Here is a 21,117-nt window from a genome sequence, read left to right as displayed (position 1 = left end):
ATCTCTAGTTAGTGCATCAGAACTTCATTAACCATATGAATAGTAAGCAGGTGCAGTAAAACATAACAGATCATCACACACAAGAAGCACACATGAACACCATGATATAAGGTGGAAACCCAATGTGGGTGAAAACCACCTGCTGCAAGTCGTCTCTATCTTCTTTCAATAAGATACTTCATTTTACAATATTTTGTACTGGTGCAGTCCTTTACCAGTACGCAGGCTTCTACTTGCAGAGGGCTACAACCCTCTCTCGTTTTCCAGACTCTCCTGGATGGGAGCTACAACCCCCTTAGCTCTTGTACTAGCTGATCCATTTACTAGTACGTAGGTGCCTGCCTACTGAATGCTCCAATCTTCACTCGTTCTCCAGCTGCTACCAGAAGGGAGCTACTACCCCCTTTGCTCTTGTACTAGCTGATGTACTAGTACGTAGGCGCTAGCCTACAATCTCCTTTCACCCTCCAGGGACCACATTTCATACATTTTCAGACTGGATACTCCTGAAGCACAACACTATAATCTGAAGGCCACGTTTCATCAAATTTTCATACTGGACCCATAAATATCATTGAAGCACAAAACAATCAATACTAGCATCATCAATCTCTGAATCACTAAAACACTGAAACCCTGTCAACAACACAGTCACCAGAACACAGAGCAGACAATAGAACTCTGCAACAACAATCAAAACCAACTGTACCATCAAAATCATGCATCAGAGTCCATACGCTACTTGGAAGTGCCGAACCTGCGTGTATATGCAACTTCACCAAAGCGAACCAACGTATATGTCATTAATTATTTATTCATAACTTAATTGCACTTTCTGACTTCAGACATACCCAGATCATTACATATACAAGGATAATATGTGTGTTAACACTCAGATCTAGTCCATCAGATCACACAAATATGAGTCATTATGATCCTGATCCAATATTAGTTCTCATCCATCAATACTGAAGCTAAACACAATCAACCAAACAGGATATGCAGAATACTGACTGTCATCAGAACTCATCAACAACCAGAACCACTTGTAACTTCAAACATCATAGCTCAAATGGTATACACTACTACAATGAACCAAACCCGCGTACATACGCGCTTACACCAAATCCAACCTGCGTACATATCTATAAATATTCAATCATGACTTGCAGCGATTTCAAACTTAAGTTATACCCAGTTCAGATCATTACATGCGTCAATATACAGTTCTAGAATAAACATAATCAACCATATAGAGATAGTTCATTTCAAACCATTTGATCCCGATCTATCCTTAGATCTTGTTCTCCATCAACTGGTGAGATCCCTCCTTAGCTCAGATCAAGCAATGCATCATAAACCCATAACCTGCATACTAGATCTCATCCTTCATCAGATATTCAAGACCTTTTCAATACACATGCCTAATTATCTTCTTCTCCTTTTATAGTCTTAGGCCTTGCTCAATACCATGGTCCAAAACCATAACAAACCAATACCATGGACCCAATACTTGGGATCAACACATCTGACGAGATACTATGGTCCAAAACCATAGGTTCAAATACCAAGGACTAACTACCACGGACCAAAAGTAAGTTCTCCAACATATACGCGCTTTTCCTTGCATGAAAGTGCGTGTATACGCATACGCACCTTTGTAACGTCTAACTCGTGTGTATACGCGTCTCAGTCACGATGAACCTGCGTATATATATTTTCTCTTCATTCTTGTAGTCTGATCATCAAATCCTTGCTATTGACTTGCTGTACTATGATCTGTCATCTGTGTGATTTGCCATCAAGGACAACACTTGTCTCATAATGCCAACAGGTAGAACGTGGGGTAAAAGGCAGTGAAAGCAGCCAGTGATTTTTCGAAAAACGCAAAGGATTATGGCGAATCATTATGGTAATTAATTCGTATGAATTGGAAAATACTAATTGGTTATCGAATATATGTAATTCAAATTCCAATGCATCGAAATGATTATACAAAATGAAAAAAATTATGAGTGTACCATTCGCACAAGGTTTAATAATGATATGTGATATGTCATTAATGTGGTTTTTAAATACGCCGTCATTCACTTATGACAGCACCCCCCCCAACTTAAATGTAACCGTCCACGTCACATAAATGTCTCGTCGATGGAATATTTTAATTGAATCCATAAAAGTCAATGGAGATGTACCTGGCGACCTACCTGGTGGTGGAGTAACGACAGAGTAACAGCAGCAACAGAGTAAGTTAGCGGCAGAGTAACAACATCCAACACTTAGAAAATTTTCCAGGAATAACAGCAACGACGGAGTAATAGCACTGGCGGAGTAACAACAACAGCAGAGTAACAACACCCAAGGAGTAAACATCCGACACTTAGAAAATTTTCCAGGAGTAACAACAGCGACAGAGTAACAACACCCAAGGAGTAATAGCATCTGACACTTAGAAAATTTTCCAGGAGTAATAGCAGCGACAGAGTAACAACACCCAAGGAGTAACAACATCCGACACTTAGAAAATTTTCCAGGAGTAACAACAATGACTATTACTTGAAAAATTTGTCAGCTCCACATCATTGTATTTTGATAGTATTTCTTGCAACAAGACAAACACGTAAGTAGTAACAGCATATCTATATATATATATATTAAGAGAATGCAGAGGAAACATTATCTACACCAACAACCATCAAACTAGATTTATCAGAGAGATGTTTGATGAAGGCATCCCTAGAAGTTGGATGGTGGTATAATTTCAGACGGTCTTTGTTCACTAAGAAGGAAGCACAAATATTATCTATTGTAACCAATCTGACTGTTCCATTGTCAAACACAACATCCACTTCATAGGGTCCCATCCAACAAGTGCGAAGCTTCCCTTTAAAATCTTTAAAATGGGAGTCATAGAGTAGTGTCCAATCTCCTTTATGAAACACCTTATTCTTGATAAATTTATTGTGCCATTTCATTCTCTGCTATTGGATAGCAGTAGTTTTCTGGACAACCATTGAACGAATTTCATCTAACTCATTTAGCTGTTCCATCCGGTGTTTCTGGGCCTCTGATAAGTCCAATCCTACTTCCAAAGTTGTTCTAAGCGTGTTGATCTCAAATTCTATCGGAAACAAGGGGGATTTCCCATAAACTAACTCAAATGGTGAAAACCTGATTGTGTTCCACCATGTTGTCCTATATGCCCAGAGAGCTTCAGGAAGTTTCTGAGACCAATCCCGACGATGGCTTGCTACAGTCTTTGTCAAGATATTTTCCAATACCTTGTTTGTACTTTCTACCTGTCCATTCGCCTAGGGATGGTATGGAGATGTCACCTTGTGTTTGACTCCATATTTCTGCATAAGCTTTGCTATCATGTGGGATGTGAACTGCACCCCTCCATTTGAAACAATCTCCCTTGGAGTACCATACCGAGCAAAAATCTCTTCAAAAAGAAAATCTAAAACCACCTATTCCGTTGCTTTTGCAACAACTCTAGCTTCCACCCACTTAGTCACATAATCAGTGCAGACCAGATTGTGAAGCTTTTGATGAGAAGGTGGTTTAAAAGGTCCAACGAAGTCAATTGCCCACTTCTCAAAAGGCTCGATGACTACCTGGGGCTGCAATGAAATTTCATCAGACTTTCCAGGCTGCCCCATGTGTTGACAACTGTCGCTTCCTCGGACATAATCTCGAGCATCCTGAAAAATAGAAGGTTAATAATATCCCATTTGCAATACCTTGTGGCCTGTTCTTTTATCTGCAAAATTTCCTCCACAAGGGCCATCATGGGTAGCTTTCAATATCTCATAAATGTCATCCTCAGATACACAACGTCGAATTTGTTGATCAACCCCTGTGTGAAAAAGGTATCCCGCCATCCATGAATATCGGGTACTATGATGAATAATTCTCCATTGTTCCATGTATGGCAAGTGACGAGGTACCTTCCCTGTAGCAATATAGTTAGGAATATCTGCATACCATAGAGTGTTAGTAGAAATTGCAAAAAATATGTTCATCTGGAAAACTATCTTCTATGGGTGTACTTTCAGCATTATTATCTAGTCTAGACAGAAAGTCAGCAACCACATTATCCTTTCCTGGTTTATCTACAATGGTGATGTCAAATTCTTGAAGTAACAACATGCATCTTGTAATATGACCAGGAGTAATGGGTTTATTCATCAGATACCTGATTGCTACGTGATCTGTGTGTACAAAGGTAGGATACCTGGTAATATAATACCGAAACTTTTTGATGGCGTAGATGACATCAAGGAATTCTTTTTCAGTCGTTTAACTCGGTAGGATCCATGTTCTTACTAACATAGTAAACTGCATATGACACCTTGTCTACTTTCTGTCCCAAAACTAACTCAACTACTGTCTGAGGGGCATCAGCATGGATATGAAATGGTAATGTCTAGTCTGGACCTCGAAGGATCGGAGCAATACAAACAAGGTCCTTGATCTTCATAAAGGTTGCATCACAGTCGTCTGTCCACACAAAATCTGCATCTTTTGTCAGCAATTGAAAAAGTGGATGTGTTATCTTAGAAAATTTTCTATAAAGAACCTATAATAACCAGCGCAACCGATAAAGCTATGTACATGTGTGGGTGTTTTAGGTATTGGAAAGTGAAATATTACCTCTACCTTAGTTGGATTCATCCGAATTCCAACAACTGAAAGCAAATGTCCCAAAACTATTCCTTCCTCCATCATCATGTGGCACTTCACTGTACTCAAAGAGACATGCGTCTGTTTACATATTTCAAGAACTTTTTCTAGATTTTCCAGTCCTTCTTCAAATGAGTTCCTGTATGGAGTAAAATATTCCATATAGATTTCAACAATGTCATCCACCAGATCAGAGAAAATCCCTAAAATTTCCCTTTGGAAGGTTGTAGGTGCATTATAGAGACCAAATGGAAAGACTCGGTATGCGAAAGTTCCCCAAGGGCACGTGAAAGTAGTTTTGTCCTGATCCTCGGGCGCTGTCTGGATCTGGTTGTACCCACTAAACCCATCTAGGAAGGAGAAAAACTTCTTCCCAGCCAAAGTATCCAATACTTGGTCAATGAACGGTAACGGGAAATGGTCTTTCTGTGTTGCCTTATTTAATTCTCTATAATCTACACATATTCGCCATTTACCATTTTTCTTGGGAACAATCACCAATGGGGAAACCCATTGGTTGTTCGAGATGGGGTAAATAAATCCTGCATCCAGTAGCTTTTGAAGTTCTTCCTTGAAAATGTTTTTCATTCTCCTTAGGGGCTATCTCACAGGACGACAATCCTCTTTGATGTATATATGATGGGTACATAGATTGGCAAGAATCCCCTTCATGTCTGTATAGTCCCAGATGAAGGCTTCTTTGTGATTTCGAAGAACATCTAGAAGCTGTTTTGTCTGGGATTCTGACAGATTTGGGTTAATATTCAGGGTCTTTCCTGGTTCTATCTCTACAGAAATGTTGTCATGGGACACAGTTCTAGGCAGTTCTTCAAATCCATCTGTTGTTTCAATACTTTCCTGTGTTTCACAGCTCAAGATAGATTCTAGAATTCGCTGGTTTGAATCTGAAATAGAACAGGGGTCGCTAATGAAGGTAGTAATTGTATCATCCTCCGTTTCTGTTTTCAGCTGAAGGGCCTGCCCAATAGTAAGAACTGATCTTAATTCTTCATCTTCAGACTCGAGCTCTTCCTTTGGTAGAGGTTTCTTACGGCAATATGGTTTCACTGATGGGCTAGGTTCTACAGGAGGATATAACACAAGGTTTTTAGCAACCTACCCATTTTAGATAACCATATTTCCAGAATGATACCCAATGTAAGCGTCTGCGGTTGCCAACCATGGTCTTCCCAGAATCAAGGGGTGGCCACCAGTTGGGGACTGTGTTTGTAGCACTAGGAAATCCACATGATAATGCCATGAATCAACTGAGATTGTAATGTCTTCTAACTTTCCTACCGGTTTGATTGTAGATCTATATGCTAATTCTAACACAGTAGGTGTATGTTTGAGGTTTCGAAGACCCAATGTATGCATGGCCTCAGCAATGATGACATTTATAGCAACACCCAAATCTACCAGTACATTCAGAATTTTCACTCCATTAATTTTTACAATTAGAATTGGGTTCCCCGGATCCCCATATTTCATAGGCATAGCCTTTCCCAGCATAAAATCTGATAACTTTCCCATCACATGAATAGTGAGTGGGTCCCTTGATTTCTTTTTAGGCTTTTTAGCACAATATTCCCTAAGAGTTTTTGCATATATAGGTACATCCCTCATAGCTTGTAACAGGGGAATCTTAACAAACAGATTTTGTAACTCCCCTAACAAGTCAAACTCAGCTTGAGGGATCTGTTTACTCAAGGCCAACCTTTCAGGATAGGGCGGGTCAACTCGGTGTTCTTGAGTAATTAGTAGTTGAGGAGGTGTTTGATTGTTACTAGCTTGGTTTGATTTCTCTTCAACTGTTTCTGGTTCTTTAACCTCACTGCCAACTTGTTCAATAATAATAGGTGAGGGCTGAGCATCTACTACCTGCCCGGATCTCAAGTTCATTTCATAAAGTTCTGCGGTAGAGATACTATAGGAAGGTAGGTTGAGGGTGTCAGCTTGCTGAGCCCCTTTATTGTTAGGATTCAGATTGGGTTGGATAGGAAGTTGAGGGCGAACAGGCGGATTACCAGGAGGTATGTTAGAGGGCAACTGAAGTTGCTGTTGTGGTATTGATTGAGGAAACTGTCCAGGAGGAGAGGGTCCACACCAGTTCGAGGCCCATGAAGTATTCGAACTAGTTTGAGGAGCCCACTATTGCCAGGGTGGAAACTGATATTGAGGCCACATAGGTGAATAATTCATGGACTAAGGACCCATATTAAAATTGTTAAAATACTGAGATGGATCCTGAAACATACCTTTATTTATGATTGGTGGCCGAGGTTTCCATGGCTTTTTGGATCCCATGAAGTATATTTGATCCACCTCTTGCATGTCCCTTGAAAGACCGTCTTCAATCCTGGCAAGGAGGGGCATGAACTTGTTGCATGACTCAGATCGCAGATTGCACATTCTTCCACGGAGTTCAATGGACATTCTCTGGGTGGATGTTTCTTCCCGCGCTTCGGGAGAAATATAGCCATAGTATTTTCCAATTCCATCTATTTCTGTTTTACTTGTAGTGTGTCCATCTCTGCAGACAGGGTACTTAAGATATCAGTCCTTAAGTTATCTAGCAGGTTTCCAATTTCTGCTTTCATGACACCTCCGCCACATACTTTTGTTGACCGAATTCCTTGTTTATTCCTTGCAGCTCCCCTCGAGCACTGGATGCACAACTCACAGATGGTATCAAAGTCCTCTTTTGATATATCTCCCTTTCCTACTATGTTTAACAGTTCCAGAGAGTCTTCTCGAAAATCCCGGAGAAGGATAATTTTTAAAATGTCCTTATCTAGGTTAGAATGACCTAACCTCTGTAATGTGTACTTAAAATGTTCCACACAATCCTCCATATTCTCGTCTTCCTTCTGCATGAACTTAAAAAGTTCTTCCTTAATATCCCGAGATTTGTAGTAATCCTGATACTTCTCTAGAAAAGCGGTTTTCATCCCATCCCATGTGGAGATAGTCTTTCCTTCTAGACCCATGAACCATCGCAGGGTTGTCCCTTTTAATGTAGCACGAAAGATCTTCAGTTTCTGTTCGTCGGTTATGTAGTCATATCCCCGACACACAATATCAAATTAAAAAAGGAATGTGTCGGGTCTTCAGAAATCAGCCCATGAAAGGTAGGTAAAGCTGTCAAAGGAATGGGCTTCGTTGGTGCACCAATCCCAAGATCCCTAATTGGGAAGTCAATAGTAGAGGTTGGGGGTGCCATAAATATTCTCCAATAGTCACTGGGAATTTCAGCAGGTTCTGCAGGGAATGATGGAGGGGGTCTTATCATGGAAGTTTGAGTTACCTTAACAGCACTCCCACTATCCCATGGTGATATGAATACCCTTTCAGTGACTTCCTCCCTGCTACAATGGATTAATTCCTCAGACCTTCTGCTTGCAACTTCCTCTTCCTCTGTTACCAGCAGTGATACTCCTTCATTAGGTACACTTTTGCTGGAATGGTTTGATTTGTTAAATTAACAGGAGGTACTATAGATAGCACTGGTTATTCAACAGATTGTCTTGTCGATTTTGTTCGAGTCCTTGCCCTCACAATAGCACGAGAAGATGCCTCTGATTCAACTTTTGCGATGATTTGTTGGATATAAGTGTTCCTTCCCAAATCCTGTCCTCCTTTCTTCAGGGCTTTTCCTCTGCCCCTTTTATTCGAATCTTTGTTCATGCAAATTGGTAGCGGGAAACATCTAAATTAAGTCACTATGCTCAGGACCTAGAGCAGGGTGTCAAAGGACCATTCCCTCCCCAGGACGAGAGGTTGGGTTTTAGCAGACAATAAAAGAAAACGACTGAAAGGAAATATAAGGCTCAGGACCTGGAGCAGGGTGCAAAAGGACCATTCCCTCCCAAGGTTGAGAGATCAGACAAGAAAAGAAAACACATGAAAGGAAATCTAAGGCTCAGGAACTAGAGCAGGGTGTCAAAGGACCATTCCCTCCCCAGGACGAGAGATCAGACAAGAAAAGAAAACGCATGAAAGGAAATATAAGGCTCAGGACCTGGAGTAGGGTGTTAAAGGACCATTCCCTCCCCAAGATGAGAGATTGGGTTTTAACAACTCAGGAAAATTCATAACAATCAACCAAAACAAAACGAATCGACCCCAAAACGATAAAAAGTAACAAAAATCAATACTAAGCTCAGGACTTAGAGCAAGGTAGCACTTCCCTCCCTAAGATGAGAGATTGATCCTTTGGTCAATGCAGATCATGTCTTGCACCTTGTTAGCCTTCCCCGACAATGACGCCAAAATGTTGGTGTCCAAGTGTGAATAAACTATTCCACTCTTTTCCACATTAATTTATCAATCTGGGTGCATACATTTTTCAAGGTAATGTGCAAGGTATATGCAGGGGAAAGGTTACAATCTAACATAAACCAAGGATTCACAACTAAAGAATCAAAGCATCACTATAACAGTAATTAGAAATAAATTGCAGAACTTAAAAGGCATCCACAACAATTAATTAAAGAGCTGTAACAATAATAAGAAAATTACACACAATAGAAGAAATAACACACATAAAGGAAAATACGTAGCACCTGATCAGGAGAGTGGGCCTAGCTCTCTGATCAGGGCTGCATTAACTCACAGCTAAGAGAAGAACAACAAACTTGCTCGCATTCAATTAATATATGAAGAACTGTTACAATGTTTGTCTCTGCACGGCTAACCCCTTCACACAGGAATAAAACCCCCTTTTATACAAATACATGGGAAAGACATGTTCCCCAAATCTGGCAACTAATGCCCAAAAATATACAACTATTAGAACAATAACTAATTACCGAGGGAGAGAACAATAAATATCCAAAATAAGCCTCGGAGCAGCTGAGATTTGGTTATGCTGTTGCAGTGTTGCCGAACAACTACTGGAAATGCGGGATTGCTGATGCGAGTTGTGAATGCAGTACCTATTCACCAAAATCTGTGGAAATAGAAAAGTTTAGTAGTTCGCATAGGAAAAACCCCATGACCTTACTTCATCAATTAAATATTCCAAGAGACGTTAGAAGGGAGGTTTACCTTGTAAGTTTATCACAATTAATGCATATCATTGGTGCAAAAAGGATGAAAGGGTAGGTGAAAATGTAAGGAAAAGATAGGCAGATTTGGTGCTCAACAGGTTTCTTGTTGCAGAGGCTTCCAGAGCATCGACCCATATCAGTTTGCAACTGATCCACGTCTCTATTCAAAGTCTCAGCTAGCGACCCATCCTCTAAAAATATGTACCACGCTATTGGAACATTGCCGTATCAGGACTTTTATTCTAGAGGATGCTACCAACAACGAGTTCCGATGCTCCTTGGCCCCCTTTGGTTTAGTCCTTTTCAGTATTTCTTCATCATAGGACTGAGGGCTGTGACCTGGGGCTCGGCCTCAAGGCGCTAGAGCCTTTAGAATTGTTAAAATTGGCAACCAGGGAAAAACTTCATGTGGGTCATCTTATTCATGGCTAATAATATTTTTATTAGATTCCTCTCGTCGAGAGGTGTAGGATTGATATAAAGATCATCCAATTCCGATAAGTATTCATGGAGATATGAATTTATTTTGATTATGGAATTATTATCAAGCCGACCTACAACTCATGTAGGCTCAGAAGCCCAACAGTCGCATCTATTCACCCACCAACGTTGTGTATAAATATAAGAGGACTTTTCCTTATTTAGACTCACTCATCTCATCACATCTCTCTCTCTCTCTACTGTGCAGATATGAGTCTCTTCTCTACTGCATTGAAATGGGTCTCTCTCTCTCACACATGTGAAGCCTGAAGCTGTTGAATTTGAAGCTGCAACTACAGAAGTAAAGATTGACTTGCGTGGCCTAGAAGATCTCCTCTTTGGAACTGTGCTGTAGGTTCATCTGAACCTCCTTTGAAAGCTGCAACTTTTGGTGGTGGAATGAAGTCAATCCGACGAACGGTTTGCAAGATATCGACTGCCCTAGTTTGAAGCCGGAAACTGCTGAAACTGAAGCTGCAACTGCAGAAGTAAAGATTGACTTGCGTGGCCTAGAAGATCTCCTCATCTAAATTGTGCTGTAGGTTCATCTGAACCTCCTCTGGAAGCCGAAACTTTTGGTGGTGGAATGAAGTCAATCCGACTGTCGGTTTGTGAGATATGGTCTGCCCTAGTTTGATAATGAAGCGCTAATGCTGATGCTACTGATCTAGGGTTTGCTACCGCTGATATGAATCAGATTTATTGTACTATTTCTCTCTGCTGAATTATTGAAGATAAAAGAAGATTTGATCAAAGGGTTTCCCCACACATTGTGGGGTTTATCCCTGGCTAGCCGCCACATCTTGTGTCTCTTGTCTTGGCTTGTTTTCTGTCGATCGTTTAATGTTCTATCTGCACTTTACTTTATGTACATGTGATTGCTAATCGGTGGAATATAATAAGAAAAAGAAGTAAACTGTTATAAGCATAGAACATACCATAACTTAACATGGTATCAGAGCTGAGGTGAAGACAAAGCCCGAGCAAGAGCAAGAGCAATCATTGAAGAGAAGATTGGCAAGGCTATCCTAAAAGAACTATGGGGTCCTCAACACTCTTTCCTGCCGAAGACAAGCTCCGTGAGAAAGCTGACTATCACGGATGGAAGATGTCTATCGATCTAACCCTTGAAGATCCAGGAGTGCTGGACCATGTAAGAGGAAATATTGTTGAGCCTTCATCAAATGCATCTGCTGCTACCTGGAACAAATGGAAAAATGGAGAAGTCAAAACAAAGAAGATCATCCGGGACTCTATCGACAAGCGCTTGGTGGCCTACATCTCTGATCTAGACACCTCCAAAGAAATCTATGATAGATTGGTGAGTTTGTTTAAAGTTAATGATGCAAATCAAGTTTTGTTTCTTAGAAATAAGTTGAGGGAAATCAAGAAGGGTAAAGATGAAAGTATGCAAGCATACTTCTTAAAGATCACCGAGATCAAGAAAAATCTCCTATCTATTGGGGAAACCATTACTGACAGAGAAATGGCACTCACAACTCTCGGAGGATTACCATTTGAATGGTATGTGTTCAGGACTACTCTTCTGAACAATAATGTAATTCCTAGTTTCGAGGAATTAATGGCTAGATGCATTCAAGAAGAAACAAGGGAAGAAGTGTAAGAAATGCCCATGCCTAAAGGTCCTCTTGCTGCCTTTTCTTTTCATGCAAAGAAAAGAAATAATTCCAGGACTAAATCAAAAGGAAAGGCTGGACCTAAGGCTAGAAGAAAATGACGATGTTACATTTGCGATAAAGCAAGTCACTATGTATGAGATCATGAGAATCATGATGAATGAGATCATGGACATAAAGGGCAACATGAGATCATGGACATATAGGATAGCCTGATGATTATGCACACTAGTTTGAGCAGCATTATGATGGATAAAATCATGGACATGGGCAGCATGATGATAATCATGACTAGAGAAGCATGGTACAGTATGCAGTGGTGCAACTCGAAATCCCTCTGATGGCAATAAAAGGAATGACAAATTCAACAGCAAAGTTAAGAGGAGAGCTAGGAATCAAGGAAGAGGACAAGCATTCAAGAAGGCTAGAAATTCTAGGATGTATTAAATGCACCTGACCTCAAAAGGAACCTAGTGTCCATCTTGGCAATGGAAGACAGAGGCTACAAGGTAACCTTCAACAATGGCAAGGTATGTATATGGAAAAATAATGTTAAAGATGCCTTTACTCTTGGGTTTAGTGTTGATTCATTATATCAGGTCGATGGAAGTTCGCTAGGTGTCATGTCTTGTGACACAACTCTTTAGTCTGAACTTTGGCATTGGAGGTTTTCCCACCTTCATTACAAAGCTCTACTCGATGTAAGACAGATGGTAACAGGGATGCCCGAATTCCAAGTAGAGAAAGAAGGTGTATGTCCGAGATGTGCCAAAGGAAAGCTCAAAAGGGGACCATTCCCCTCAAGCCAAAGCAAGACCTCCAATATATTACAATTGGTCTACTCAGGCATACCTGAGGTTGGCATTAAGAGGGAGACTACTACACCACATACTCCTGAGCGGAATGATGTGGTGGGAAGGAAGAACCACACGATGATGGAAGCTGTCCGGGCCATACTACATGATCAAAGACTTCCAAAGTTTCTATGGGCTGAAACTACAATCACCGCCGTATATGTACAAAATCGATGCCCTCATCAAGCATTGGGTTCCAAGACTCCTGAAGAAATGTTCACCTCCGGTCAAAGGGAAGTCGTGATTAGTCATGATGTCACCTTTGACAAAGATATGGCTCTCAGCAAGGTGGACAATCTGCTGACTTTGAGTAGCTCTCAAGAAGCTGACACCAGGGAACCGAAAGAAAAGGATGATGAATCAATGCCCGATGTAGAAGAACCCATGGATCCGATTGATCCTCATCCACATGAGCCTTCCTCTTCTAGGAAGAGGCCTTCATGGATTAGGGGGATACTTGATGATGCTGAAGGACATGCTGCACCCTGAGGAACCTTCCATCAAAGTAAGAAACTTAACAGGTATCAGGGATACTTGACCATCATGAGCACGATCATACAAAATGAACCTTCATCATTCTCAGATGTCATCAAGCATTAACTATGGAAGGATGCTATGACCGTAGAATATGAGTCTATTATGGAGAATGATGTCTGAGAAGTAGTTCCCAGACCCTGGACAAGACAATTGTTACTTCAAAATGGCTTTACAAGATAAAGCATGCAGTAGATGGAAGCATGGAAAAGTATAAGGCTCGTTTTGTTGCTCGAGGTTTCTCCCAAAAGGAAGGTACAAACTATGATGAGATATTTGCACCTGTTGCCAGATATACGACCATCCGCTCGATCATAGCCCTTGCCGCTTCACAAGGATGGAACCTACATCAGATGGATGTCAAGACTGCGTTCTTGCATGGCTCGATCAAAGAAGAAGTCTACGTGGAGCAACCCGAAGGATTTGAGATTTATGATCGAAAATCTCATGTATGCAGGTTGAAGAAAGCTCTCTATGGGCTGAAGCAAGCTCCCCGAGCATGGTATGAGAGGATCAATAGCTACTTGATGAAGCTTGGATTCACTAGGAGTGAAACCGATCCTAACCTTTACTTTAAGGTTGAAGATGACAAGCCTCTCATACTGGTGTTGTATGTGGATGACCTCTTTCTAACAGGTGCATACCCTCTCATTCAGAAATGTAAGAGGGAGTTGGCCTCTGAATTTGAAATGAAAGACCTAGGACTGATGCACTACTTCCTAGGACTTGAAGTATGGCAGAAGCCAAGGGAAATTTTCCTATCTCAAGGGAAATATGTGGTAAAGATATTGGAAAGATTTGGTATGATGGACTGCAAGCCTGTGACTACCTCGAGGATCTTAACTTTTAGAAGTTATATGGTAGTGATGTCGGACCAGATTTGGGAAATGCCTCTGAGTTTCATAAACTCATTCGCATTGATGTTCTTGGTGAACCTCCGTCTGAACATATTTTTTGCAGTTAGCATTGTGAGCTCATATTTGGTTGAGCCTCACTGGATTGATGCCAGGAATCTTCTGAGATGTCTTCAGGACACAATCTCTCATGGATTAAGATACACTGCCGGAGATGTGAGACTACTTGGATATACTGATGTTGATTGGGCAGGCAGTGTGGTGGACCGTAAGAGCACTTCCGGGTGCTGTTTCACCTTGGGATCTGCTTCGATATCCTGGATGAGCAGGAAGCAGAAGTCGGTGGCTTTGAGCACCGCCGAAGCAGGATATATTGTTGCTAGCATAACCTCGTGTGAGGTAGTCTGGTTGCGAAAGCTCTTCAGTGAGCTGTTTGGATTTACATTGGATACCACTGTGATTCTCTATAACAACCAGAGGTGGGATTCGATTATTGAGGAATCCCGTATTCGTCGATTGCTCCAGCAGATAGACATCATCTTGGATATGGTAAGTTGATGAGCAAGGAGGCTCCATCGCATTAAGATGATGTACAGGTTGATACACCTTGTCAAAGCCCCGAGGAAAGATCTAATCTGTGATTTTCCCAAACGACTTGGAGTCGGTAAGAAACCCTCGTACAAGGGTCCTGCATGTTGCATACATTGAGCTCTCAGAGCTCTGAGGGCTTGCGGTTATTACTGGAGCAACATACTACCACAGGGTGACTCACCCTCCCCTGGTGGTGCACACTGGAACAAGATGATTCGCTCTCTTGTGGGACAAGATGATTCGCTCTCTTGTGGAACATGATGATTCGCTCTCCTGTGTAGTAGGATGATTAGTTCTCCTGTGAGGCCTGGATTGATGTGTTCTCCATGGCGATTGTAGCAGGATTGATGTGTTCTCCTGTGAGGCCTGGATTGATGTGTTCTCCATGGCGGCCTGGATTGATGTGTTATCCATGGCAATTGTAGCAGGATTGATGTGTTCTGCATGGAAATTGTAGCAGGATTGATGTGTTCTCCTGTGAGGACAAGATTGATTAGTTCTCCTATCGAGGCATCCTACCCATGCAGTCTGGGACTCATGGGAAGTACCTCTCATCTGATCAATGAGCAGGGAAATGAAGTTAGGGACCATAGTAGTACCGATGGACGCATCGTTGTAACTACCGTACTCCCTACGCTAAGATGACCTCCATTAATCTGGGATCAATGATACTGGTCTGGGACCAGTGGTAGGAGTTGTACCATACTATGACGTTGACTTCGGGTCGGTTGAGACTGGTCTGGGATCAGTGGTACATACTTTGAGACTGACTTTGAGTCAGTGGAGGATGATATTGGTCTGGGACCATTGGAGTTGTACTCACTATGACGCTGACTTTGGGTTGGTTGAGACTAGTCTGGGACCAGTGGTACATACTCTGAGACTGAATTTGAGTCAGTATGATACATCCTCAATCATTTCTTCTTCTTCATAATTCGGACAAAAGCAGAGTAGAACAGAACAATGCAAGAGCAGAGCAGAACAGAACAAAACAGTATAGATCAGTGCAGGGCAGAACAAGACAAAGCAGAACAGGCAAAATAGAGCAGAGCAGGGCAAGGGTAAGGCTGTACAAGGCAGTGCATTTGATGGATGAATAGTAACGACCGATAGACACATTGCAGATGAAGTTCTCCATGGTTGAGAGGGAGTGTTAAAATTGGCAACCAGGACAAAACTTCATGTGGGTCATCTTATTCATGGCTAATAATATTTTTATTAGATTCCTCTCGTCGAGAGGTGTAGGATTGTTATAAAGATCATCCAATTCCGATAAGTATTCATGGAGATATGAATTTATTTTGATTATGGAATTATTATCAAGCCAACCTACAACTCATGTAGGCTCAGAAGCCCAACAGTCGCATCTATTCACCCACCAACGTTGTGTATAAATATAAGAGGACTTTTCCTCATTTAGACTCACTCATCTCATCACATCTCTCTCTCTCTACTGCGCAGATATGAGTCTCTTCTCTACTGCGCTGAAATGGGTCTCTCTCTCTCACACATGTGAAGCCGGAAGCTGTTGAATTTGAAGCTGCAACTGCAGAAGTAAAAATTAACTTGCGTGGCCTAGAAGATCTCCTCTTTGGAACTGCACTGTAGGTTCATCTGAACCTCCTTTGAAAGCCGCAACTTTTGGTGGTGGAATGAAGTCAATCCGACGAATGGTTTGCAAGATATCGACTGCCCTAGTTTGAAGCCGGAAATTACTGAAACTGAAGCTGCAACTACAGAAGTAAAGATTGACTTGCGTGGCCTAGAATATCTCCTCATCTGAACTGCACTGTAGGTTCATCTGAACCTCCTCTGGAAGCCGAAACTTTTGGTGGTGGAATGAAGTCAATCCGACTGTCGGTTTGTGAGATATGGTCTGCCCTAGTTTGATAATGAAGCTGCTAATGCTGATGCTACTGATCTAGGGTTTGCTATTGCGGATATGAATCAGATTTATTGTACTATTTCTCTCTGCTGAATTATTAAAGATAAAAGAAGATTTGATCAAAGGGTTTCCCCACACATTGTGGGGTTTGTCCCTGGCTAGCCGCCACATCTTGTGTCTCTTGTCTTGGCTTGTTTTCTGTCGATCGTTTAATGTTCTATCTGCACTTTACTTTATGTACATGTGATTGCTAATCGATGGAATATAATAAGAAAAAGAAGTAAACTGTTATAAGCATAGAACATACCATAACTTAACAAGAATCTTGTCTGGGGGCCTTTTTCCTTTTATAAGTGCTTTGCTCATGGTTTCCTTAAGTCTTCATGACCATGTCCACTTTATCAGAGTTCCTTTACTCGGTGGATCGCAATCGGGGTTGCGAGTCGGGGCTTTTACATTGGAGCCACAACATGTTTGTGACCTCTGATTGCGATAGACCTTTAGTGCTCGACCCTTGGTTCCTCGGCCCTTCATGTGATCACGGGCCATCCCCCTTATCGAAGCCCCCCAATTAGAGTTTCACAATTGGCAATTTCTTTTCGATGCACAACACACCACAACTGTCGATCACCAGTCTCCGATCACCCTCCGTGCTTAGCCCTTGGTTCTTTTATCTCTTTATGTGACCGCTTGCCAGCCCTTATCGGAGCCCCTTTCTCAGCGGATCGCAACCGGGGTTTTAAATTTGCGTAACAACATGACTCAACCTGAAAACGCCAATTTGCGATCTTCGATATGATGTTATCCTCTGCCACGTGTCACCTTGTGAGTGGTGACACGTGTCACCCTGTTTTGGCCCCTTATCATCCCTCAACACGTTGAATCTGCATGCCATGTGTCCATCATAATGCCACATCATGTTGATGTTCGCACCACCGTGTCTTTACCGAATCCAATAATACTCTGCCACGTGGCCCCCCTAGAGGAGAGAGAAAAGGCTTGCTTGCCCCTGGTTTTGCGTTGGTTTCTTTTGTTAAATGTTTTCAGCCCTTTCCCAGTGATTTGTACTATCAGCTTAAAACCCGACACTTTTAATCGCAATTGAAACTTTGGAAGGGTGTCATTTGTTTTATCACCGATTGCGATGCACTGTTGCGATCGCCGACATGCCATGTCGTTGGAACCTCCGATATGCCATGTGCTATGTATGAGAAATCGTCGATCCACCAATTTTTGATATTGGCGATTGCTGATTTCACCCCAAACCTATGATTTCCTCATCGCTGCCTTAGACCTTTGATTTGCGATTTGCGATATGCTTCCGGACCTCCGATATGCTCTTCTCCCTTATTTCAAAGGCAATAAAACCCTCATCTTTAACAGGCAATATATTCTAATTCCGGGGTCCATTTGAGGAGTTCCATATACTGTTAGAAAGCTTGTTCCGATAACTATGCAATGGAGGGGGTCCAATTTAGCTTTGAGTGATTCCACAACTTGGAAGATGATTGCAAACTTTACTTCTCATTTGCACTTTGGGCGACTGAAAACACAAAACGCAGTGAGTGACAACACTTTCCATGATTTTGAGAATGGTACCCAAGGTAAACTAGTCGATTATTTTTTTGGCAACTTAACCCAACAAATACCTTGAATGAGGTCAAATAATATCCATTTAGGTAGATGGGAAAAAGAATTGACCCCTATGACCTCATAATTATAATTCAAAACACTCAACCACTCAAACTAACCCACTAGGCTAATTCATTTTAATTTGTGTAAGAAGCTAGCTAATCAACTAGATAATTAACCCATCCTTAGTTCATTACATATTTGGTTTTCCATTCATTACCATTTTGCATAACTATAAGACATATCCTAATTATTTTCATCATTTGAATACATTAAATCCACAACTTTCTTCAAGTATATTAACTTAACTAAATGCTATAGAATTAGAAATTTAGTGACCATTCTAATGTTATTAAGCCAACTATATTATATGTGATGAATTTTCTATCTTGATTCCAAGGATTTACACTATTTTTAATTGAAAAATAAGTTATTGGCATCTTTAATTTGTGTAAGAAGTTAGCTAATCAATTATATAATTTAACCCATCCTTACTTCGTTATATATATGTTGTTTTTACTTTCATTAACCTTTTGCATAACTATAAGCCACATGCTATTGCTAATCTTAGTATTGGGACTGCAACTATGGACGTTGATCCTCCTAGGGTTCATGATATCAACACTTGCAACATTGCTTCTCCTAGGGCTCATGATCTCAACACTTGCAACCGTGCTCCTCCTAGGGTTCATGATCTCAACACTTGCAACCTTTCTCATCCCATCCTATACCCACTCTGTTCATATTTTTCGCCTTATGGCTCAATAGAATTTCAAGGCATGGTAACCTAGGGGGTTGGGGGGAAAGCCCCTCCAACCACTCTTTCAACTCAATACCTCCAGTGGGTCCTGGTACCAGTAAGTCAAATTCTGATGATTCCTTGTAGTCAGGTTTTGCAGAAAACCTTCCATGCTCCAAAGACGATTCCTACTCATAAGAGCACAAGCACATGCATTTCCAAATCGACAGAAGTCCCGAAGATTCAGATTCCTCTAGCCCAATTGAATGCTAGAATCTAATGGTGCTAACTAGTCCCTAAACTAGGTTTGTCCACTGATTAAATACCCTTGACTTGCTAATTGACTAGTTTGACTAGTTATCGGTTCAAATCAACCTTTTTCTAAAAGATGTTGCATAGTAGTACTTTATATATTTATAACTATTATTTCATTTGTATGAACCAACAAAATAAATGTGATTAAAAGGCATTTTTATGAATCATTATAGTGTTTTATTGTGAATCATCATAGAATGAGTGTAGTCTAAAATTCTATCTCCTTTAGAACTTTAAGCTTATATTTGTTGTTGACAAATGTCTATAAAATGAAATATGCCTTATTTTTATTTAACTATTTTACTAGAATATGTGGCGAATATGAGTAACTTAAATTCCGATATATTATAAAATTGTGTATAATATTATGAATTTCAGTTAAAAGTTCCTTGGTGTAAAATGCATGGCTAAAATTCAACATTGGATGTATGCATCCATTGAGAGGGGTCTTATTATAGAGAAACACATTTTTGAACTTTGAAGCAATATGTGCTTCTAATCCTTTTCCAATCTCATTATATATATATATATATATATATATATATATATATATATATATATATATATATATATATTACTCATATAGAATATAAAGATACTACGAAAAAAAATTACAAAAAAATCATATTATTCATGTCCAAACTATATATATATATATCTATATATATATATATATATATATATATATATATATATATATATAGATAGATAGATAGATAGATAGATATATAACTACTTCTAATCTTGGTATTTGGACTGCAACTCTGGATCTTGATCCTCCCAGGGTTCGAGATATCAACACTTACAACCTTGCTCCTCCCATCCTCTATCCACTCTGTTAATTGTTGTCGCCTTCTAGCTCAATAAAACCCGAGGCATGGTGAACCCAAGGGGGCTGGTGGGCAGGCGCCTCCAACCACTCTTTTGACTCAATCCCTCCAGTGGGTCATGGTACCAGTAAGTCAAATTCTGCTGACGCCTTGTATTTAGGTTTGAAAAAACATTGCATGCTTTAAAGACCATTCCCGCTCAGAAGAGCAAGAGCACATGCATTTCCAAATTGGAGGAAATCCTAAAGATTCACATTCCTCTTGTTATGTGGAATTTGCATCTATGGATAAACACAACTTCCCTAAGTGAGTAGCTACACTTGGAACAACAGAATTAAAGAGCTTAACCTTTTCCTATAGAAGATAGATAAGACAAGAAACATACTTGTTATATTTCACTTCCCTTTGTCTGCTTTGATTTGCTCCCATCGCTCCTTCTCGAACTAAATCTGCTCGATCAATACCTGCAATCATAAACAGAGAACAAAAACCAATGAAAGAAATGATCTATCTACTATAAGCAAATGGAATCGAAAGCATTTACACATATAATCATCATACATAAAGACAAGAATATGGGAAAAGGTGTAAACAAATTTATTAAGTAGAAGGAAGAGTTACAACCAAAGAAGTTCGATCCCATGTCACTCATCTAGCTTGAGTTCCATCCTTCATCACACCAAAAGCACAACACTTCAGCAACATAACAATACTTGCTTATGATCTCAAACCTCAAACCAACAGTATCTCCTTACAATTCTTCAAAGTCCAGCCCCTGATCACTATGATGAGTGCTCAATTTATAGGGAAATGGAGGTGGTTTTGTCATAAATTGGGCATTGAATGGCTTTCCAATTTGGGAGTTAGTTTCCATGGAGGAAGGGATGAGAGGATAGGAGGTTATTTGATTCATTCCCTATCCAATTTTGAGCTCATAGGAGAGGATAAGAGGTGGGAATCTTCTAGAATGGTCTAGAATGTAGGAATATTCCCAGAACCCTATGAAGATTTTGCTCAATCTCGCCCAGT

Source organism: Pinus tabuliformis, chromosome X (assembly GCF_031772625.1).
Source record: "Pinus tabuliformis cultivar Carrire ecotype Pingquan chromosome X, CPIR1, whole genome shotgun sequence".
In the NCBI taxonomy this organism is placed as follows: domain Eukaryota; kingdom Viridiplantae; phylum Streptophyta; class Pinopsida; order Pinales; family Pinaceae; genus Pinus; species Pinus tabuliformis.
Note: the sequence above shows the minus strand (reverse complement) of the source record.